The sequence below is a fragment of the Corvus hawaiiensis genome, chromosome 15, assembly GCF_020740725.1.
Source record: "Corvus hawaiiensis isolate bCorHaw1 chromosome 15, bCorHaw1.pri.cur, whole genome shotgun sequence".
NCBI classification, from domain to species: domain Eukaryota; kingdom Metazoa; phylum Chordata; class Aves; order Passeriformes; family Corvidae; genus Corvus; species Corvus hawaiiensis.
The window spans coordinates 8,909,315-8,934,360 of NC_063227.1; the positions used below are offsets into that span (position 1 = coordinate 8,909,315).

The 25,046-nt window shown below is 42.7% G+C and overlaps 1 long non-coding RNA gene across 1 annotated transcript; it reads left to right on the top strand.

Moving 5' to 3' along the window:
• The first annotated feature begins 479 nt into the window (after positions 1-479).
• On the top strand, positions 480-24,778 carry LOC125333654. The gene is made up of 4 exons (XR_007206945.1): positions 480-592; positions 1,578-1,580; positions 16,037-16,041; positions 24,766-24,778. It is a non-coding gene; the product is annotated as an uncharacterized LOC125333654 (long non-coding RNA).
• The last annotated feature ends 268 nt before the right edge of the window (positions 24,779-25,046 follow it).

Genomic DNA, 25,046 nt, shown 5'->3' on the forward strand with positions numbered 1-25,046 from the left:
TTAATTGCCTTTTTTTTCTTCTCCAGGGCTGCCTGTGTAGAAGCACTGTGCCTGGAGATACCTGCTCCAGCTCCCAAGGAGCCTGACAAGCAAATAGCTGAAGGTTCATGTGCTGGCAGAGGCAGTGATCTGTGCTGGTAATCTGTTCAGATTCTTGTTTCCTGAAGTTTTGTGAAAAAGCACAGAACAGTTCTCACAGAACAGTTGTTCATTGTCAAGAGCAAATAAAGCCCATCTTTAGCAAAAACTGATCAGCTGTTTGCACACTCACAATAAAAGCAAGTGGTGCAGTCAGACCAAACTGCAGATTACGGAGAGCTCTTGTGAAACATAGATTTAGAAGAAACATAAAGATTTTCGTTATATGCTACCTGTGCTGAAATTAGTTAGAATAGGGCCCAGTGAGAGTTAATTAAAATAGTTAGGAGAGCTGGACCTGAAATGGGTTTTAAGATGTTAGTAACTGATTACCAAATAAGTGATGATCTGTCATTTGTATGTTTGCCTAGCTGTGCTTAGAACAAGGAATAGAAACATTGCTAAGCTGGTGTAGGGAACAAGGACAATTACCGATTTCCTCCCTTGGTGGAAAGTCATGCAAGAGGAAACTTAGAGGTCACTAAAGTAATTAGGATTGTCAGAGTTCAGAGAGGCGAAAAGGTCAAAATGAGGAAGATGAGTTACTTCATCTTTTTTGGGACCACTGACCCAATTCAAGACCACCGACTCAATTCAGGACACACACTACGCATGCTTAATGACATTTAAGCTCATTTCCATACGAAGCGGAGAATGGCAGGTGTTAATGTTACAAATATACATTTGTATTTTGGATATTCATCATATTTGGAAATAAAAGGTATCGTGTTTGCTTGTATTGGGGCCCTGCATCTTAGGGAGCCATCCCACGCAGTGCCTGGTGCCAAATAAAACAAACACTTTCTAACTCTAAACTGTTGGAGAGTTTTTGTCCGTCTCAGTTGGATATCGATATTAGATCGATATTCATATTTTGGTAAATCACTTGCAGCTGACTTTGCTTTAGAAGGATGAATCCAATCTCTCTTCAGCAAAGGAGAAGAGATCACCCAGTCCCAGGGTGTGCTTTCAGTTCCACTGAGGCCCAACCTTTGTCTCAAACAGCACTTAAAATTTATGAAAGCATAGGGAAGAAAAGTTCAGTATTAAGGAAGTTCTACAACTAGATATGCTTCTGAATTTTCCAGTATTGTGTAAATCCTTATTGGTGTCATTTCTTGGAAATCTATCCAACTGCAAATGCATCCAAGGTACTCCTGGCCCTGACTAGACAGAAGGAAAAAAAATTTAGCTTAGGCCTAATGACAAAAAGCATTTCTTTCACTGCCACTAACACTTTCACATGATACTGCACTTATTTTTTTTCTACTGTTTTTAATACAAAGGTTACCCATAAACACTGCTTTCTCCCATGTAAACACAGACCCTATAAACAGAAGCTAGGTAATGGAGTATCTTTTAAAGTATGTATATTTTCCCATTTTGTTTTGGACTCTTGTAAAGAGCTACAAGACTAAAACATCCATCAAAGTCAGCAGCCTGTATGGTGGCCAGTGTATCCAATCTCCTGAGCATCACTGGGGAGCAGCTTGCAGGATGAAATGCTGGTGACAGATCTGACACACAACATTATATCTGGTAACTGTAAAAGTTAAACATGCTGGTGCTTCTGCACTAAGCAGCTTTCACATTGCAAGTAGGAGGGGGAGTTATTTTTAGCCCCAGGTATTACAGAGAGATATTAAATGCTGATGTTGGAGGGGACAGTGCATGATTAGCTGAAAGCCAGACAGGAGTGTTCTTGTAATGATAGCTATCGTACTATGTGTCACTTGCAAATGGAAGTGTGGCTAAAAATATACAGCAATGGGATAAAAATACACTGTGCAAAAATTACAGAGCTAATGGAACATCCAAAAGTTATGGTAAGACACTGGCATCTTTCTGCAGCAGCACAGAATTCCCTTAATCAGACCATAAAGGATCATTCCCTTTAATAGAGTTCTCAGAGGTGGCTTTAACACTCTGTAACAGGGAGGGCACGGTGGAATTACAGCTCCAGGACATTTCTTAGGAACCAGCTGCTTTTAGCTTGACTATACCCGACAGGTTTCTCTGTGACCTGTGGCAATGAGCATGACCAAGACACAGCTTGACAGGACCAAATGCAGACTCTCACAAGTCCTGTTTGCACGCAGACACTAAGCCTGTGAGCAAGCACAGCTGCTGAGGCAGACACACTTTGATATTGAGGTGCTGGAGCGTGTCCAGAGAAGGGCAGCAGAGCTGGGGAAGGGTCCGGAGCACAACTCTGATGAGGAGCAGCTGAGGGAGCTGGGGTGTCTCAGCCTGGAGAAAAGGAGACTCAGGAAGGACCTTCTCACTCTCTACAACTCCCTGAAAGGAGGTTGTAGCCAGGTAGGGGTCAGGCTCTTCTCAGAGATAACAAGTGACAGGATGAGGGGAAGCAGCCTCAAGCTGTGTCAGGGGAGATTTAGGTTGGATGCTGGGAAAAATTTCTTCACTGAAAAGGTTGTGGAGCATTGGAAAAGGTTGCTCTGGTCAATGGTTGAGTCACTGTCCCTGGAGAGATTGAAAAGGTGTGTGGATGTGGTGCTTGGGGGCATGGTAGTGGTGGCCTTGGAAGTGCTGGGTTGGACTTGATGACCTTACAAGGCTTTTCCAACCGAAACAATTCTGGGATTCTATGATATGGTGGTTTTGGGAGTACAGTAGTGACTGTAGGATCCCAGCCAGGCAGTAATGTCTATAGCCCTACAAATCAGTCAGTAAGACAACGGTTTTTAATTTACTGGGGATTTTTTTTTTCCCCCAATAAATGTAAAAATGGCTTGTTGGAGAAATTCAGAGGAGCTAAGTTGTTGGGGTCCCTCCCCTGCCGTGTAGTCCTGGGAGAGGGGCCCTGAGGGCACAGACACGGGGTTTCCATGTCCCTGCTCAGCCTTGTTCCCATTGGTTGGTTTGTGTTCCCTGCGCGGGCTGAAGGACCCCTGGTCCCGTGACTGGAACAGTTCCTCAGCAGAGCTCCGGCCATGCGGCTGGAGAAATAAACATCTCTCTGAAACATCTAGCAAGAATCTGTCTGTCCATATATATATTTCCTTTCCACGGGACTCCTGGTTTGATATATGCGTGTTGCAGGATCCCCACTGCAACAAATGGTGGAGATTTGTGAGCAGAACGATCCCCGATCCCTAAGCGACTGATTTGTGTGAGTAAACCCTGGAAACTTTGGATTCCTCTTCTTGGTTTTGCTTTGCTATTCCATATCTAAACTATGGAGGAACCGTGGGAAGACTCTTGGCTCTCAGAGCCGCATATGGACATTTATCTTAAACTTAAAATGATTCTTGAACAACGATTTGTAAATTTTAGCTTGATTCAAGCTCAAAAAGAACTGAAACACTTCCTGGCATGGTTGTTTAAGAACTTTTTCTATGTTTCTTGGGATTTAATTCTTACCAAGGGCTTTTGGAAAACCGTTTGGACACAGTTAATATTGGAGTCAAAATATATGCCGATGGAAGAATATTTTCGTGAATATTATTTAGTTACTGAGACTGTTGAGCAATGTCAGCTGTGTCCTGGTGAAGGGAAGCGTGGCGCAGGGACCGTGCGGCCCAGGCCACGTGCACCGAGCGCTCTGCGAGCAGCAGCGAGGCAGTTCCCGCGTGCGGGCGGAGCCACGCGAGCCGCAGTGTCGGTGGCGGAGCGAGGCGCGGCGGGACCCGGCGGTGCCCGCCCGGCCGCGTGCAGCGCGTGGTGGAGCGAGCCCCGGGAACGCCCGGCCGAGAGGGGCGGCGTGCGGGTGGTGGCTGGCGGCGGTGGCGGTGGAACGGAGCCGCGCCCAGCCGAGACGCGCGCTGGAGCGGGGCGCGGGGGAGTCGTCGCTCGGGGGCCCGGCCGAGACGTGGGTGCAGCGCCCGGCAGCGGCAGCGAAGCTGCGACCAGAGGAAGCGACGCACGGAGAACGGAGCGGCACGGCCCGGCCCGGCCCACGCAGCCCCGAACGCGACCCCGGGAAGAGCGCGCAGGCACGAGCAGCCCCGACAATTCCAACACGGGAGTGACCGAAGGAGAGAGCAAAGACGCAGCGAGACAGAAAACAGCAGCCACTCGGAAAAAGGAAAAGATCATAGCAACTAAGACCTTAGGGATAGTAAAATGGTATAATGTTAAGCAAAATTATGGTTTTATAACAAGGTGTGACAACCAGCAAGACATATTCGTGCATAGAACTGCTATTAAAAAGAATAACCCTGAAAAATGCATCCCAAGCTTGGGAGATGGAGAGGTGGTGGAATTTAATATTGTACTAGGGAGAAAAGGGTTACAAGCATCGCAGGTCACTGGGCCTGATGGTGTTCCTGTAAAAGGCAGTATATATGCAAAAAATCGTAGTCATGTTAGACAGTATCTCCATTGTAAGCCCCCCCTACAGTTTCCCTTTCCTAATCCCACCTTTCCCTTTTACCCTATGTCCTATTACCCCCAGTGTATTCCCAATCCGTTTTTTCATCCATGGTTTCCCTCACAAAACCATGCTTTTGCCAATTGTTTCCCCAAAAATCCCTTTCCAATGCCGAGTGGGGGATGAAAAGGGGGAGGGAAGAAGTTAAACCCTCTCCTGCCTCAGTTTCCCCACAAAGCATGCTCAGAGAATTCTGTCTCCCTTCTGTCAGCCCTAAGATGTTCCAGAGAATCTGTTTGGACATTTAAAGACTCAGGAGGGTGGCTTGTTTTGTTTTGAAACTGTTCTTGTTATGTTTATCCAGTTGTTTTCATTCTCCTTTTATTAAAATAAAACGGGTGAGGTGTTGGGGTCCCTCCCCTGCCGTGTAGTCCTGGGAGAGGGGCCCTGAGGGCACAGACACGGGGTTTCCATGTCCCTGCTCAGCCTCGTTCCCATTGGTTGGTTTGTGTTCCCTGCGCGGGCTGAAGGACCCCTGGTCCCGTGACTGGAACAGTTCCTCAGCAGAGCTCCGGCCATGCGGCTGGAGAAATAAACATCTCTCTGAAACATCTAGCAAGAATCTGTCTGTCCATATATATATTTCCTTTCCACGGGACTCCTGGTTTGATATATGCGTGTTGCAGGATCCCCACTGCAACACTAAGTTTTGCTAAATTTTTCTCAACTGCTAAGGACATATTCCTTGCCAGGATAGTGTGTTTTTGTCCCATAAGGTTTAGCAGGGGAGAGGTGCCTCCAGGCAAATGTCTCAGAATTCAGACACAGCAGTGGTGGGCAGAGCAGTAGATGGCACCAGCATCCTGCCAGACAAAACAGAACAGCAGCAGAAATCCCTCTCGATGTGCTTTTCAGTATGCCAGGAAAAAGTACTGCAAAAGGAATAGTGATATTAAAAATTGAAATTCCAGTTCATCTGGCAGTAATACCTCTTGATTTACACATGCCTAAGCCACAGCCAGTGGCCTGGGATGCACCTTGTGTCAGAGGGATGGAAGGTAGAGTTTCACAAGTCCTCAAATATTTCAGGTGTTTAGGGGCCTGCCCACAGATCCTTCTGTCTGTGCTTTGGTGTTTTGAGCAGGGCAATAATTTCCTCAGTTTTGAAAGGCCTTCATAACAAATACAGAATAGAACAGAATAGTGACAGCAGGAGGTTGGGCAGAGACATATATTTGATCATCTTTTAGCACCTGAGGAATGGGCCTGCAGGGAATCTGCCACTGCTTACTTCTGTTCCTTACTAGACATAACAAGTGCTGGAAGATTCTGTGCTTCCCTGCTAAGTGACATTTCATTCATCACTCAAACACCCAATTCTGCCATTTCCTGAGCTTCTTCCACCCAAAAATTTATTCCTCACATCTGACCCTTTCCTGCAACAGAGATAAATGCAAAAGCACAGCCATGCTGCTGTTGGTGTTTCGTGCTTCCTTGTCCATTCCTTGGGCCCATGTGCTCTCTGCCTCTGGCTGTGTAACTTGCAGTGAGGTGACTGTCCCCTTGTTGTGCACTCATGGTGCACCTGGGAGGTTTTCAAGGTGCTCTGGCAAGTACCAGAAATGACTCTCTTGCACTGAATCAAGTAATGGGCAGGAGAAAACCTGACAAGTCCTGGGAGAGCCAAGGCTATTAACAGTGTCACGGTGGCAGTGATCTTATTAGCCAGTGACCTTCCAGAGCAGAGCAGAGCATTCCCTGGAGATGGAAAGAAGCCAGCCCCTGCCCTTTGCTCCTGTAAGAGCTCTCTGAGCAGCAGAGGATGGTGCCCTGGGCAGCAGAAGGATTTCTGTGATCCTCCCCAGGGCTCACATCCCTCTCTGTGCAGCCCCTGCTCCAGGGGCCAGCGACAGCCACAGCCGTGATTCTGGAGCATGGCAGATTTCAGAGCAGGATGCTGCCATGGCATCTCTGCTGCTTTGCAAATATCAGTTCTCTCCGTGAGTTTTTCTAGCCTGGAGTGCAGTCACTTTCTCAGGATAAAGGTGAGCAGGTATCGCTCCTAAGCCATGCACCTTTTCTGTTCTCCTCTAGGCAAGAACTTCTTGGCCCCTCTTTGTGTGCCAATGAGAGCAGGAGTAGATGCCTCGAAGAGGAGACAACCCAGATGTGCTGGTCACATTACAGTTAGAACAACTATGCAATCTTATGGGAAAAAAATAGGGTTATATTAATTATACAGATCTGAAATTGCACACAAGCAGATAGGTGACACATTGATTTCAGTTATTTCATTAGAAATCAAATGAATTGCTGAATTTCCATTAAACTAAAGACATAATTTAAATGTGTTTCAGTCAACAACTTGTTGTCAGTTTACACAGAATCAGCTTAAACCAGATGCTGCTGCCACCTGGAAAAAAGGGCAGAGACAGTGACCTCTACCTAATTATTTAAATTAGTTTGAAGTATGTGAAACTAATTCCATTGTTATCAAAACTGTTCTGCTTCCTTCTATTTATTAAATATTCAACTTCAGCACCAAACACAGTTAATATTCTCCTTCTGAATTTGAGGATTTTTAATAATGCATTAAATTATTCCTTGGGGTTCACTGAGGCTTCATAGCACACACAATGGTTTTCCTCAATGCTTATGTACACAAAGCAGCAGGTTGGTTACCCAGGAAGTGTCTGACTGACATCCTTTACATCTTTACAAATTAAAATTTTGCATTTAATGGCCAGCAGTCACACTGTGATCCTAATTGCAGTGGGCAGTGCATATCCGTCTGGAGCTTCTTCCCTGGGTGCAATCAAAATGACTCTTCTAAGTGCTGGATACATGTTTGGAAAATTAATTCCTTATTGCAAATAATTTATTAACTAAAATGCTCTCTCTTTCTTTTTATAAAGGATCCAGGTGTGATGGGAGAGATGACTGGGAAGCACAATTGGGCATGTGCCCCTGGGCCACTCTGTTACCCTGTTGTCTGACCTCAATTTCATACAAAAACCTCCTTTCAATCCATACCAAAAAAAATATTGTTTAATAACAAAAAACCCTACTTGAATGCCCATAACCATAATGCAGTTAAGCAAAATCCTGTGAGTATGTATAAAGCATTGATAATGACTTTGGTTTCCACATGAGACTATATTTCCACATTATGCCTGAGACTAAAGTTTAAACTGGTTTTGAACCCTGGATAAGTGGGCTCCTGGCAGAACACCCCAAATCAATTCTTCTGTATCTCACAGTTTTTGGCACACACTAATACTGCCAGCAAGTGAATCTTTCAATTTTTGGATATAAATGTCACTCCTGTCTCAGCCCTGGAAGGGGCAGTGACAAAATGGTGTGAGATGCTTTAGCTAATTGCTTCCTCTTGCCAGTCTATATAAAACTAGTGGTCCCACAGTTGTTAGTAAAGATCATAAAGGCAAGACAACATGTTCTGCTTGGCTTTTTTCACCCCTTGCCCGGTGTTCAGGAGGAATCTGGCTATAGTATTTTTTCCATCCTTTTTCTAGATTTCATAGTAACAAAATGCTCTGTGCCATGTTCCATATGGGGCCTGTTATTCAGGAAATAAAACCTTTGTGGTTTCTGGTCCAGAGCAGATAATTTATATTCAGACTCTCCAATTCTGCTGTGTGAAGCCAGAATTCAGCACCAAACACAGTTAATATTTGGGGCCTCTCTGAGACTGCACCGTTAGAGCAGCACTGTGCCAAGAGCAGGGAGCCCGGGGCCAGAAGGCTCTTAGGTCAAACTGCAGCAGTCTGGGGACAGCAATTTCTGCAGCACAAGTGAACTCTGGATTTCCCTTTGGGGCAGGTCTCTCAGACAGGGATCAGCTGTAAGGGTTTATCTCCTGCCAGTGTTCTCCAGAGCTTTCTGGGACAGAGCTGCTTGGGAGATGGGGAGCTGTGTGATAAGGAAAATCCCTATTTTTGTGAAGGAGAAATAATGCCTTGAGATGCAGGACTGGCATCCAGAAAGGCTGAGGGTACTGCCTTTGTGTGCTTTTATGGGTCTCATGACCTCACATATGTGTGTCAGCCTGGAAATCTACAGTTCTACTTTATTTCTGCAACATTTTGGCCAGGAGTGTCACACAGAAGTATTGCCATCTTTGCAGAAGCTCTAGAGCTGGCAGGGAAAGTATAGCTGCACCTTGCCTTGGGTTTCTAGAAAGGCAGACAGCAAAGCTATTTATATCTCAGCTCCAAGCCTCCTTATACACATCTTCAGAATCTTCCAAATTTCATTCCAGCTTTGAGCTACCCTTTCGTTTCTTTGCCTTCTGTTACCCTCGTGAGACTTCTCAGATTACTGGATTGTCAAGGATATTTGCTTTTGCTCAGTTATAATTATTGCCTTTCCTGTGTTTGTAGTACAGGTGGCTCTACTGTGTGTCAGCCACGCTAAAAAGGGGCAAGTAGGTTGTTTATAAGCCACACTGTGGGGATGTGTCATTAAGATGAATTTTAGGTTTAACAGAGCATCAGAACACAATATTAACTTTATAACCTGATACTAGCTGTACCACATTACACTGCAGATCTGGGAAAGATGAGCAATACTTCCAAAGGGATGGTCCCTATTAAAGGGAAAACATTTAGAAACTTGCATAGATGACACTAAACTTTTAAATGCATAATATTCCACCTGCCTGCCTTTTCTTGAGTCTCAAAAAGTTACACACAAACTTCTGGACAGACATCACCATACTGGTTATAATAATAATAACAACAGCACAATATAATAATTAATAATAATAACAATAATTAATAATATGTTTATAGTACTCTAAAGTATAAATATTAGAAACCTTTCTATTTTTACATCTGTTATTTTCTTCTTGATGAGATTTTGCTTCTTCTCCAGTGTTCCCAAGGCTCATGCAAGCTTTGAATACCAAAATCTTCTCAGATACATCATGTGACATTTCACTTGGTAACTTTTGAGGACAAGGCTTGCTGAGATTAGAAAGATTAAAGCTGCCCAGGTTTGGAGGAAAAGGGTATTTAAGGGATATGAAGACCAAGAGAAACATGAAAAATGGAGTAATTTGGGTTTTTTTTGTTCTCCTCTAAGAAGAATCATACCTAGAAAGTACAATTAGTCTTTAAGTCTATCCTGATTTCTCTGTCATTTATCGAAAAGACAATCTTGTCTTCTATTAATAAAACTGAAGCTCTATATTCTTAGAAAGCTCATCTGTAATTTCTGTCATTGTGATGCTTGGACCAATTTTTGTTGTTGCTGGCATTAATTAACCATGAACTTTTTTTTAAAAAAAGCCCACCAAAAAAGATCCAAACTGCTGTCTTATCACTAAATGAAATCCTGCCCATAGTTCACTTTTTAATGCCTTTTAGCCTTTATGCTTTGCTTTCTTCTCCCTCAAATGAATGATGTGTGCCAAAGATGTTGCTATCCCAGAGAGAACAAGTCTCTGCAAGCTTTGTGCAAATAGACAGCCAAGAAGAGAAGAGATTTGTTAATGCCTCTGCTGTGGAATGGGTGCAGCAGGAACAACTCCTCTTGGGGATCAGAAAGCCCAAATTAGAGACTTGAAAACACCCAAATACTGAGACAATCAGCCATCCCTGTTGGAGTTTATGTGCGGGAACTCATTCCTCAGGCATGGGCAGCTTTTGTTTTCTGCTGGACAGTGTCTCTGATACCTAAAGAGGGGATGAAATGATGTTGAAGCTTTACTTAAGTTGTGCTAAGAAGAAAAGACTTGGTCTGCCTGTGTCAGCCTGGCAGAGTGCTGGAGCCCTCCCTGCTCAGCAATCAATAGTTCACCTGAGGGAAAGCTCTTTAACACAGACTTTCCCCATACTCTGATTACCCAGGGCTGTTTCCTTGACACAATTATGACATCCATCACCACTAAAGAAAGGGAGTATCCACTTCTGAGCTTCAGGAAGAAAATTATAAGTTTTCAAAACAGAGTAGTCGTCCCCCAGGTCTTCTCTCAGCCCCTTACCACTGCGTGGATCTGCCCACCTGTACAGCCACAAGCCCAGCTGACCCATTTTCAGAATATACCTGGTCAGAGCTGCAATTAAAAATGTTCCCCTATGTGAAGTGTTTCAATGATGGCAGTCATGGAAAGTTATTCCACACAACTCAGGTTTAAGTTCTATAGCTATTGTAGGAGATCTGAGTATGCAGAGATGAAGGACTAGTCTGGAGGAACTCACTCTCCAACTGATTGGCAGAGGGGTAGGATGGCCTACGAGTCCTGTTCTCATTTGTGTTCTCTTTTGGGAAGAGTACTGCAGAGCTGGGCATTCCTGCATTTCACCACCTGGAACTGACTTACAAGGGCTGCCTCTTACTTGATGGGAGCAGGGAGCAGCACATTTCTGCTTCTCTGCACACCTGAGTTATTTCTCAAACTCATATCTGGCAGAGAAAACTGTCCAGGGTAAAGTGTCAGAAACAGAGGATAAGAGGCCAAAACCTGAAAGAATTTGATACACTTGCCCTAAGGAGAAAGTGCACTTGACTTACTCATGTCTACCTTACATAAATCTCAGGGCAAAAAGAGTTTACAAACCTGTCTTGTCTTTTACAGCGTTTGACAGCACTAAGCAGTCAACTTTCATAGCTGATTTCAGATTCTAAGGGATATTTTAATTCCTGAGAAATAAAAGAACATAACCTATAATGAGGAATCAAGGACATGCCCAATAATTCCATTTACCTCAGTGCTGGAAACCGATAATGATATCCAGGGCTTTTCTCCTGTGACAGGCTCAGAGGTGTTTGAAGACACACTTAACTGCTCTTTGTTCATTATGCTCTTATGTTCATTACTGCTCTAATGGTTGGAAGCTTTGAATAGCATCTGCTTTTTCTGACAGGATACCACGTCCTCATTACCCCCAGTCAGAGACACGGTTTTACATTGCTCATATGAGGGTAAGCAAGCAGAGAACAAGGAAGCAAAGATGACAAACCTTGCCAGTGCTCATAACACATCCCTGCTCTTTCATCAAATTTCTAGTCTGGAGAACTGCCAGAGTATTTAAAGGAGGCAGAGAGACATGCAAGGAGTGAGGAGGAAAAAAGGAAATTGTCACAAAGCTGATTGTATTGGATTTCCACAAGAAGCCTCACTGCCTGTGTCTGCCTTAGCAGATACACAAGCAGAATATGCATCAAGACAAACAGCAAATTTGACGTCACGTTTCATCGCTATCCCAGTATATGGATGTCTGTCTCCCAGAATGAAGTAACTGGCTTTCCTTTAAAAAGTTCCTCATTAAATCACAGAAAGAAAGGGGAAGTGACCTCAGAAACATTCATTCTAAAGGTCAGCTTGGCACAGGGAGACCTCAGTGATGGGAGGGGCCTGTAGCCCCCAGGCACAGGATCTCAGCACTTTGCTCTGCTCAGCCATGAATACTTTCATAACAGAATCACACCTGCTGTTATTCAAACTCCTTATTTCCATACCTGGGAATTTCTTGCCTCAGCAGAAGTTCCTGTAAGCTGGAATTCACCTGTGGCTATAACTGCTTAAAGCCAAAGCACCATGGTTCAAATTAATTCCTACATCTCCACTCTTCAGTCTCTACTTGCTGCTCCCCCTCCTCCAAATGACCATGAGGAAAATGACCTCTAAGTATACACTGTAGTGTGTCACATATTGGTGGAATACAAAGCCTACTGCTCAGGTAGTACAAATTAAATTAAATTCATTCACAGGTTTTAATTTACTTCCTACAGAGTGATTTTTTGCATCCCAGCAAGTTAATGCCAAAATCAGTAATGACTGTCACCATCATTTCACCCTTTCAGTTCAGTTTCCTGAATCACATCTGTAAATCAGATCAGTTATTGCTGTGAAATGCACGTGCTGTTTATTTGATTAGCTCCCTGTACAGGCCTTGTCATTCCCTAGCACAGAAGTAATTGCAGTTACAACCTGTTAAACCAAAGCTTGACTTTATAAGCCCCTGTTCTAGAGGCTGCACAGCCTTCTGTTGCCTTCCAACCCATAACTGAAGCTCAGCTCCAGCCTGGGTTCTGTGCCTGGATGCATCAGGCCAGCGGGTCATTATAGAGCCCTTGACCAAATGCTTATGTACAGCTGAGGATATCAGAGAATCACAGAATTGTTTAGGTTGGAAAAGCCCTCTAAGATTATCAACTCCAGCTGTTCCCCCAGCACTGCCAAAGCCATCCCCAAGTGCCACATCTACACATCTGTTATGTAGATCCCCTCCAAGAATGGAGATTTCAACACTGCCCTGGGCAGCCTGTGCCAGTACTTAATGACCCTTCTAGAAAAGAAATCTTTTATCTAATTTAAACTTCTCCTGGCACAGCCTGAGGCAACTTCCTCTTGTCACATGTCTTGGGAGAAGAGACCAACCCGCTCTTGGCTTTCAAGGAGTTGTAGGCAGCAAGAAGGTCCCCCCTGAGTCTCCTCTCTTCCAGACTGAGCATGTGCTTAAGCCAAGGGGGAATCTTGGCATAAATTATGATCTAGAAAAGATGGAGGATTTTTAAAGGAATTGCTGTTTGCAAATAATGCGTAAAACTAACAAAGACATTGCTGGTGATTTTCCTGCAAATTATATATACAGCTGCCAGTGAAATAAAACCAAAATTTGCTCCTTTTTGAAGTGTTCAACATGTCTTTTCCCACTTGAGACATTCTGGCTAAAGCAGCATAGTACAAGTCCTTCAATTTGAATTGTCCTGACTAACATGACGTCTTCTGACATCTCTAGGTATCGTGGTAAATATAAATTATAGTCAGGGTCTGTACACTTCGTTCTCTGGTACAGTCAAAGACACATTTGCTGGCATGGAAACCTCTTCTCCCTTCCTCTGCGTTCTTTACCAGGCAGCACACCACTGCTGTGTATCAATTCACAAAATGTTTCAGCACTTAAAATTGGTACCTATTCAAATTTCCTAAAACCTAAGAAGGAACATTGCCAGGTTGCAATAGGCACATTTCAGATTCTCATCTCTGCTTGACAGTTGCTTTGCAAGCCTTTAAAGTCTATAAATAGGACGCAGCAAAGGAAACTGCCCTTTGCTCCAAACCAGGGTGGTTTGCTTAAAAAAGTATTAAAGGTTGATCAGGGCATCACTATAGGGATTTTATTTGTGGTTCAGTAGCAATGTTTGTTTCTCTGTAAAATGTAACCTGCATTTTCTTACTGCAGACCTTTTCATTACTAGATCAAAGTAAATAAATGATACAAGACTCCCCTTCTTCCTATGCTATAGAGAGTAGAAAAAGCAGCCAGGAACCAGTGCAGCACATTTGTGTTACAGGCTAAGATCCTAGACTCCCTGGCCCCCTTTTGACATCAGAATGGTTAATATTGTATTCTAGAATTGCAAATAGGTAACAATACCAGTATTTCAAGGGTATTGCTACTTCTTTTGCTTTCCTGTATGATACCAAGTACACAATGCTTTTAAACACTCTACAGTTGTGATTAAAACCTGTGACAAATTTGTGAAAAATATCCTTTCTGTGATTCTTTAAGAAATCTTATAAGGAATACTTATACAGCCCTTACAATGCTGGGTCTTTTTGCATGCTTTCACCTGGTGAACAGTTCAGCCACATCTACAAAGATGACAAACGAAACATCATTGGTTCCTACTTTTCTTTTTGGCAGGTACAATGTTCTGCTTTAGGGAGATTCTTAAATAACTTCATGGCACTGCTCATTTTCAGAGCTCAGTGCATAAAGCACAAATCATAAAACTCAGCTGCATTTAGCTAAAACATTTTCTAGGGCTCTTGAACTTTTCAAGTAATCCAGGCCTGATTTACAGCTTCCTATAAAAGTCAAGCAGCATTTCAAGGTTTCGTGTGTGTGTCACCAGTGAAATGATCCCATTTTGACTGCAGTTTGATTCTCTTTTGTCACCATTGGACCCTGATTATAAAAATACTCATTTGTGTTAGCTAGTTGAATGTGATAAGAATCAAATTAAATATTCACCCAAATCTCTCTGCAGCTTTGCTGCTTTCATTTTCAGATACCTTTCAGTGTTCCTTAACTTATGGTGCTGTATCGTGACGCATTTCTGCTGTGACCTCTCCATGCAAGGCAGACACAAAACACCCACTCTGGCAGTGCAAATCCTTCCCCAAGGGCCACATTTCCTCAGCATTTATGCAAACCAATTTAGCACTGCTGACTCCACTGGAGCCACTTCCAAGTTGCACTGATGTTGTTTCTGATTCTGATTTGTAGATTTATGGGTTAATAATTAAAGGAACAAAAAAGAACATACTGCCAAACGTGGATGACAATATTAATTGGTATATCCCCATTTGTTTCTCCCAGAAGAATCCTAGACATTACATCCCCTTCATAACATATTTAAAACATCCTTGTAAACTGAGTAGTGGAGGTTCTCCTTTCCCTTCACCTTGGTTGCAGTAAATGGAATAACAGACGTGTAGCTATTGACATATTTACCTACTGTCATGTAATGGTTTGGTAAAGAGTTGAAATGATATGGACAAAACCCTGCTAAAAAGAAGATGGTATTAACAACCTCAGCATGTTCTTCCAGGAGCTAATGGTGCACACTGATAAAAACATCCATCACATTTCTACACTGGGTTTGCTCAGTTTCAGGTTCCAATCACTGGCTCTTACCCTTATCTCCTAGATTAAGGAGTACTAGTGCAGAAGCAACTTTGGTGATCATATCCTCTCTGATCTTGCTGTGTAAATGGAAAGAACCTTTGTAGAGATATTTGTCCAAAAACTGACCTTGAAACTCTTTCATGTGACCACTGTTCAAACATTCTATTTACAGTGTGGACAACAGCACTGCAATCCACTGCAGTCAAAATCTACCTTAGTTAGTACAGTTTTCACACTGCAAGTCCTAGTTCACACTAAATCTAAATGTTTTGTCCTAATGAGGTGCATCTATGATTTTCCACCATGTCTTAGTAATTGATGTTTTTGAAACCCTGAAAGTATATACAGATATTAAGACTTACCTAATTTTTCCATCTCAACTATAAACACACATTTATTTCTGTTATCATCATTCCCACCAATTTCCTTTCCAACAGCTCATCTTTGTTTATTATTTAGATAAGAAAGGCTGAAGTTTTCCTTCTGATGACTCTACTGTGTTAGAAAATGCCCACCTTCTGCATTTAGAACAGTGATGTAATTAATCATATTTTACTAGTCAGTGCAGGTGATTCCCACAAAATCATATAGAAATTGAAATGCCTCACAGTAAGTGTGTTTCCACACTGGAGTTCAGAACCTAGAATATTTCCCCTGGTTGTTACACAGGGACTGCCTGCAGTGTGCCTGGAAATGCTGAGCATCCATTAATACCCAATTGTTTTATGGAGTATAAACTGAGACAAAGCAACAACAGACTCTTTAGAAAATCTGTGATGAAAATGAAGATTTGGAAGCCTCTTATTGGGACTACCAGCAGGGAGTATGGGTTAATTAGTGAAGAGCCTGGCTGAGAGACAGAGATGTCCCTCCTGTCCCGCAGTAGTTCGATTCCTCAGTGCAGGTTCAGTTACTTGCTGTACTAAACTCACACTAGGTATACGCTTTCCCTTGGGATTCTTCATAACCAGTGGTCTTTCAGCACCAAAGGCAGGGAGAGAAGAGGAGTGAACCCAAAAAAGTGCAGCAAATACAATGGGAAAATTTCTGTGGAAGGTCAGAGAGCCCTCAAAATGATCATCCAGAGTGTAATTAAAATTACTCTCTAGGTTTTACCCCAGTATACCTAACAGTCAGACCCCAAACTTCAAAACAAACTATCCAAACAATGAAGATACATTCTTAATAAGTACATTAGTAGCTGCTTGTAATAGCAGGAGGATAAATTTCAATGCAAGAGAGAATGAAATTGCAGATAATGTTTTGGTAAAATCTTTTAAATCTTTCCTTCTTTTTAAAAAATTCTTCCAGACAGTCAGAAAATTCTGGACACTAACTGGAAGCTGTTCTGGCATGTTACAGGAATTATACAAATAGCTGCTGTGTAAAAATTCAATATGTGCTTAAGAAAAACAAGCAAGACTGCCAAAGGTATTAAAAAATCTTGAGCATAAGAGCACACTGCGTGGGGAGATTAATGACCTCGGACACAAGAATATCTTCCTGAGGAAGTGAAGAAGCACTGAGGTATGAATGCAAAAGAATTGTAGCATTTACATAAACCCTGCTCAGGCTCTAAATCATTCTTGGTCAAGGTTTCAGTGTTTGCAAGCACCTACAGGCACAGATCCTCCATTTATTCCTCCTCCTTTCATCTCTGCAAGGTCAGTCCTCAATGAGTGCTTCATTTATTGTTTGCTGAACAATTCTTGAAATGACTGAAAAATGTACAAATAAGCTGAACAGAAAATGCCTATCCAGAAAAAATTATTGTGACAGCTGCTTAAAACAATTCTAATCTCCACAATATCACAGAATTCTAGAATGGTTTGGGTGGGAAGAAAAGTAAAGATCATTTAATTCCTGTGCCCCTGCCATAGGCTGACACACCTTCCAATAGATCAGGTTATATAAGCAACAATATAAGGTAAGCCTTATCTCTGTGATTTTCTGGTCAAGAACATTAAAACCACAAGCATACACACTGAGTTTGGCTGTAATTTTGTTAGTAAAGTTATTGTAACATTTATGCTATGAGATGGCAACTCAGCAGCCATCTGAGAATGGCTACAGGGAATTGTACACCCAAAAGTTTATGGGTCATGCTAAGTATGATGAAACATGCCAGCCCTTGTCATATCCTACTTTATGGCAAAGCAGCTGGCTCAAAACTCAAAACATGAAATGATGTAGCCAAAGCAAATGCTGGAACCTGGGCATCTTCTGTCCCAGCAGGTTGCTCTGTGACATGTGCCATACAAATGATGCACAGGAAGCACAGGTACCACAAAGGGCTCAGGGTGTGCAGTGATTTGGTGTTGCTGGTAACACAGGGGTTGTTAACTCCTCAGTAACACCACTTACAAAGGTCACACTTTGATGCTCCCAAGAAGTAACAACCACCATCAGGGTGATCTCACTGCAGACATGGCCTGGCCATACACCTGCCCAGGTAAAAAACTGCTGCTGGTAGAACACTAATTCTTTTGGGGGAAAAAAATTTTGAGGCTAAAATAAATCACAAAGCTATGAAATAATGAGAAACAGTGAGGCATATAAGTAGATATATCATATTTCTATATCTTTGCCAATAGTAGAGAACAAAAAGATTATAAATCCCTTCCCTCAAATTACCCAGAGGTCAGGATGAGTGAGAGAGGTTTCTAGTGTGCCTTTTTCCTGGATCTATTTCTGTTCACCATCTTCAGCTGAAGTCACTCTGCATCTATTAACTCCTTGGCCTTTCAACTTTTTGTGGAGAGGCTTGGGCCTATAAATAACTACAGCCAAGTGAATCTGGTGCTTTTTGTGGTGGCAGAAGGATGCCTTTGAAGGGCTGGCCCTGAAAACTTCCTGGTTCTGAACAGTGTCTCCATGAAGTCACACAAATAGAGGCAGCTGAAATTAGAACATTTAGAGAGCAGAGCAGCCTGAGCATGAATATTCGTGGGGAGGGAAAAGTGAATTTAAAAGGTAAACCTTATTTAAAATGCACAAAAGGAAGACTGCAGGCTTCTCCAACTACCCATCCAAATTATCTCCAGGGATAATGACAAAGAGAAAGGCAGACACCCAAAGCAATCAGGGTCCAACTCGAATTCTGCATTACCCATGTTACAGAGGCTACAAGGAAAAATGCCCCTTTTATTTTTTGGCATATTCTCATGTTGTTCCTGTCAGCCTGGTTCTTTGGATTCAGATGTCTGTTTTCATTCCATCACTGCAAGTGAAAATGCATGTGGAATCAAACCACTAATCCAAATATTTCCTCAAATATCAAGAAAAATCAAATTTGGATTGCAACTTGCTACCTCAGGCACTTTATTAAATGCAAATTATTCTCATTAAAAGTAGTATACCAAAGACTGATCTCCAGACATACTACTGACTTGATCAAGCCTCCTGCTGAACAAAGCTATAAATGTGATTATAAATATTAATGAAGTTCATGTAAATAACATCTCCCACAGTGCTGCTGCTGCTACACAGGTAGAGTGCACAAGAAATTTATTTATTTATTTATCATCTTAGGGAGGTGGTCCACTTCTCTATTAGAGGTAAAGAAGGGAGCCATGAAAAAATACAAGGAGTACCTTGAAGTAAAGGAGAGGCCAAAGCCCTGGTATTTGAAGCAACTTGGTCCTGGACAGCATGGATGTCTCAGTTTCCAGACACAAAGGATTCCATTCCTTGGCAGAAGCCTGCTTTGGACGGTGCTTCACAAGACTGATCAAACACCTGAAACCCTCTCACAAGCAGTGGACGATTTATTTTGCAGGGGTACCTGTGCAACATCCAAACCATATCTCTGCCCATGAAGGACGGTGCTGTCTTGGCAGAGGAAGCTGCAGCAGAGCCCATGGACTGGCAGATGCAGCTTGAAACAAGCTGGTGCTCAGTCCACTCAGTGCAGGGGAGAGGACCAGGTGGCCTTTAACTCACCTTTAGTTTAGACCCTGCCTCTCTGCTTCTTTACCAAAAACAGCCTACACACACCCTTGAAATTCTTGGCACAAAGTTGGGTAGATGATCAGGAACAGCTTCCCAAACCAGCCAGTCCCTACTGTTGCTCCATGACAATGCCAAGGTCAGAGAGGACAGGTTTCTGCTCCAAGGTGTGTTACCTCAGCTGCTCCATGGCAGGATGGCCTCAGTGGGCAGCTGGCAGAGTCCAGGGTTGTCTCACAAAACCCTGATGGGGCTGCAGATCAAGGAGCTGTGTAACTCAGTGACAAGAAAAGTAATGCAGAGTGAAGGGTGCCTAGAGGTTTTCCAGAACACTGAGTTCAGCACCATTAAGAAGTCTAAAAGGGAAGATACAGGCCAGGAAGCTCTTACTTCGTCTCCTACTCTTTAAGCAGACAACTGCTGCTGGGGAGGTTTTAATATCCTCTCTCTGATCTGCTCCGTAATGAAGGAGCAGCTCCCACACACCTTCAGTGCAGACATGGTTCAAGAGGTCACTGAAGTCACTCTGCATCTGCCAGCAGGAGTTTTGCCACAACTGAGGCAGTTCCTGGATTATTAATGCTGTGATTTTTATCCTTTATTGTGTGTTTTTGTCTTGTGATTGTGTTTTGTCCTATTTTATAGGGCTCAGGATGAGAGAAAAAAGTCTCTTCAGGAGAGGAGAAAGGGAATTTGACGCAAAAGTCTCATTAGCAGATCATTCTGGTAAAACTGGTCTGAACCACTCTCCCCTGGAGAGAGCAATGGCTACAAAAACTTCCCTCTTATTTTATTTTTCTATCAGAAAAGTTTGAAACTAAAAAGAAATCTCATCAGTAGGGAAAAGAATGTTTGGTGTGGCTTTGTTTTGTTTTTTTTTTCTAATGAGAAGTTTTGCTTCCATTTGTCTATAAATAAAGAATGTTAAAAGTTGCTTTTCTTATTTACATTCCAAACTTGCTGTGCTGATCCTCCCTGCACATGACATGTTTCCCTACTGATCAACAGGCAGAATATGTATCCATAAGTATATATCCATGAGGAAACATTGAGCTATAACTCATTAGTGAGCTGTACTTATTTTTCATTTTCAAATTACCCTGTAAATATTCAGGAGCATGATGCAGAACAGGACCTACCTACATGCCTCCTATTCACATCACTGAGGTGTCTTATTTTGGGAGTTAAGGAATGTGTACAATATGCATGAAAGAGATGAATAATTAGCGTGATGATTGTCAAGAAAACAGAAGCAAAGCTCAGGAATGACAGTCAAGACACACAGCAAGTTGAAGAGCCAGCACAAGGCAAGAGAACGAGTAGCAACACTCACAGTTCATTACTATGGGCTCAGCATCCACACAGTTTTCCATGGCCAGGATGCCCCTGGAGGAAGATGGTCTGACAAAAGTGACTGCCTGACTAGAAAAATTTTTGGGCCCTGTTTTTCTTACATAATAAGAGGGAAAAATTCCTCAACCCAGAACTGAATTGTTACTCCTTGCATAGAGGGGATGCAACTCCAACAGGAGTGCTTTGGTGTTGTCATACTTGGCAACTCTTCATCCCTGTGCAATGTCACCTGCACACAACTCTGCAGCTCCCTTCCTGTTCCTGCTCTTGTCCCTCTGGCTGTGGGGACCCTCAGCAAGAGGAAAAACCTCTCTACCCGCAGCTCTCGTGCTGTGGGCTGGCCCAGGATCAGAGGAGCTTGTGGTTTGGTATAGTCTTCCACATTTTTTAATTTGTGGAGATGCTTCTTTTATCCTTCTCCTTGCTATAAATGGGAGGATGGCACTTGCTCCCCCTGTTCCATGTGTCATAACACAGACTTGGCTCTTGCTATCTATCAGCAAAGTTTGAATTAATCTGTTTCCTGGAATTTGGAGACAGCAAATGTAGGTGGCAGACAGGACTGATTCTTGAAACATTTTTTCTTCGTCTTAACCAGTGCTGTGAATGTGAACATGCTTGATTATCTGCAGCTCAGACACTTCCGTGTCTGAGCAGCTGGAGCAGCAGCCAGCCTGGAGTAAGAGATTCCTCCACTCCCCTCTTCTGCTCAGCTCCTCACAACCCTGGTCACGTGAACCTGCCTTCCCACTTTTGCAATAGCACAGGGGTTCTTAGCTGGATGCTCTCAAGACCTCTTGCCAAAAACTGCCAAATCCTTTTTTTGATCTCCCTAGATGGATTCTTGGAGTGAGAAGCAGGCATTCCTTTAAGGGAGAGAGGCACTGCCTTCTGTGAAAGATTGATACTGTAGGAGCCTAGAAGTGAAGGTAAGTGCTTAAAAGGAGAAGTAGAAAGATTGGCAAAAGTTAGAGTGAATCTTACTGCTAAATCACAGCTAGTTGAAGCGCAGGTATTTAAAGCGGCTTTAATTCAGAAAGAAAACCAAAGAAAAAAATCTAGAAAGAGCACTAAAATATCTATTGTAGGACAATCACCTGAAAGTTCTGATCACATTCATCCCAAGTTATAGCAACTATGGACAGGAATAAAAAGAAAGCAGATTCCTCAAGACAGGTTGATCTGGTACAACCCTGAAAGAGAAGTGTCAGGACAGAAACATGGCAGTGACAGAACACTGCCATGGTGTTAGTTCTGCACTTGGCTCTTCTGCACAGCTCTGCAGTTCCTAATCTGTCCAGGCATTACATACGTAAAATGGGCTGTATAAAACCTAAAAATATGGGACATGGGCATAATCTGCCTGTAAAAAAGGACAAACAAGCAACTGCATGAAATAGAGTGTGATTAATTGCAGATTTATATAGCAATACCTGATATACTAAACAACATAATCTTTTAATGACATGTGTGTAGGCACATAGCCACACTTTTGTCCCCAGCTACATATTTGCAACATAAACTGGAAAATATTTTGGTCCAGCTTCTCTTGCAATGCTTCCATCACTTTCCTCACATATCAAAGAGTATGTCACATTTGGTGATATTGGAATATCATTGAGAATTATTTAACATAAAGCCACTGGTAACTGAGCGACTTGCTGCAGGGTTTCTTGGGTTTAAGGGTTGGGGGTGTTTTTGTAACAAGTATTTGTTCTGAAAAATAATTACTCCGTGCCTGTCTTTCATGAAAATATCAAAACAGACAGTAGTGGTTTTGGCATTCTAATAAGGATGTGACATTTCACAGCTTAATGCTTATTCTTGCAAGGGAAGATGGGGAATTCAATTCATTTTTCATTGACTCATGAAGAGTCTCACCGAAATTGCAGTTTTGTCTTAAACTCATGGAATGATGAAAGATGGGGCAAGAAAGTGTTTTTAAAACTATATTTAGCCTATTCTTCTGTCCCAAGACACAGTCAAGTATACTGTATCATTCCTTGAAAGTCCTTCCTTTAACATTCAGGTTAAGATAGAAAAACAACAGTGAAAAATTACCCAGGGAAAAATTAGAGAGAAAACCAAGCAGTGAACAGATAGGCTGTCATGAAAAGATGGGAAGACACCCAGGTGAGTAAATAATCCAAGGCCAGGTCTCACCAGCCATAAATCAACTATTGCCTCCACACACTTGTGGGACAGAAGCCATGCAGTCCCCCTCCAGGCTAATGATTTACTTGCCACCCCAACTCATAAATCTACCAAAACTAAATTTCTACCAAAATGAAATTCTTACCAAGATGTTTATACAGACAACAGGCTGGGCAGGTCACTGTCTATCATGGGTACCATGTTAACAAGGAGACCAAGTTTTGGGGAGATAACAACTTTTCTTTAAAATGTTGAGTTGCATGGGCTCAGAGAATGGTTTGGGTTGTAAAGAATCTTCGAGGATCACCTATTCCAGCCCTTCTCACTGTGGGCAGGGTCACCTTCCACTAGACCAGGTTGCTCAAAGCCCCATCCAACCTGGTCTTGAACACTTCCAGGGATGGGGCAGCCACAATTTCTCAAAACAACTTGGTTCATCTCAAAGTTCAGTTTGAGCTGTTAGGAAGGTTGCTTGCAGGGAGGAATGTCTGGTGGCAGGAAGAAGGTAAAAATATGGTTATCAACAAAATCAAGTGGAAGTTGAATAAAAAGGGCTGAATTGCTTTGTTAGCATTTAGCCAGTCATATGAACCTAGTGATTAATCTGGCCCTCAGTCCTAAACTTAAACCTCAGTGCAGCTCAGCATTAAATACGCAATTAGCTTTCAACATCTGACACTTCAAATATATTCACAAAAATCACACCTAGTTCCTGAACAAATCAATCAAATGTATTACTCCTTTTAAATTTTCTATGTACAAAGAAATTGTAGCTATTAGCCCAGAGAGAATAATCCCAGCAAATCCATCAATCTGAATGTAAGAATAAGGGATAAAACACCTTATGTGAAAGGCACATCAGCAATATCACTCCTGAGCTGGAGTGAGAGCTTTTTTGCTAATGTCAGTCCCAGATACTGCTTCACACAATAGCCAGAGCCAGCAGCCTTTTCAAGCATTACTCATTAAAAATGTCAAAGAGCACAAAATATCTAGATATAATGATGTCACCTTAAATGGGGGAAAATAGAGAGGCTTTCCCTTCTGAATGGCTGATACTCTTAAGTGGAAACTAGGGCATAAAGAAGAAACTCAGCAAAAATTACATTTTGTTTAACAAGAACAGTTACCCAGGATACGTGTGAGCCTTCCAGGAGAGCAGGCTAACATTGGATGGCAAGGGATGAAACCAACCTGTGGTCTGCCAGATTGCTTCTCCCTGTGCTGAGCAGTGTGAGTAAGTCTTAAAGCTGAATAGTAGTTGGATTTTTTTGTTTGGCGGGGTTGGTTTGGGTTTTTTTTTAAGGTGGGGTGGGGTGTTTATTTGCTTTTGAGCTGCTTGAGGTAGCATGCACTTATCCTTCTGTACCTGGGCAGAAAGGAATTGCTCTCCCTGCTTCTACTGCAGTGTTCTTTAACAGGGAGTTCCTTCCAACTCCTTTGCAAACACTGGGCTTGTTTCTTCCCCCGGCTTTCTCATGCAGGAACATTTGTATTGAACAACGTGTTCTTCCACCCAGGACAATTCTCCTGGCTGTACCACTCTTTGGCACCATTACTTTTTAGGCCAGCAGAAGACCAGAAGGACTCATTAGACAGATACCCAGTGGTTTTTTCTGTTGTGTGTCCTCGGCCCTGTGGACATCCTGCTTGCGTGGGAAGCACACAGGACCCCTCCTGTGCTGGCAGGGAAGTTGTGACAACATGCTTCACTGAGTGCTGGATCTGAAAGAGATGGGATTTTCACCAGGGTGTGCTTGTCTCAAGGCTGGTAATCACCCAGGGAATAACCAGCAAAGCACACAGACCTCTCGGTGCAGACATTATCCCGGCAAAGTGCGGAATCTTCTTTCACATTGATCAGCTTTTGTTATATACACAGAAATAATTCTTGTTTTCACAGAAATCAGTAAGCACTCAGGAGTCTACCAGCACAGCAGACTCACTCTGGGCTGGGCCTTTAGGTGTCCTGTTTTTCTCTCCTTTTACCAAGAAAAGACAATTCAATTCATTCTCACCACCAGCAAGAGTCTACAGATCTACATTTGATGGTGCTTTGTATATTCAGTGCTAAAAATCTCCTGCTAGAGGGAAGAAAACATGTAATAAGGTTTGAATAGTTTAATGTATTTCAGAGAAGCTTTTATCTTTTATGACTGAGGACATTTCCAACAGGAGAAAGTCAAGCAAGGACAAGTCTTCTAGGTCAGAGCAGAATATTTCTTGTAAGTTCCCACAAGGAAAAGGAAGATACACTGAAATGAAATAACAGAAGATACTCCCTCACCCTCCATCACACCCCAAAATAAGGTGCAAATGCAAAGCGATCTGCTTCATAACACCCACCTCTTCAGGGCAACACTGGCACTGGTGGCTACAGCTCTCTCTGAGAAAGAGCAGCTACTGCAGTCTCCAGACACAGCACAGACTTTGCAGAGTGCAAAGGTAAGATTAAGATC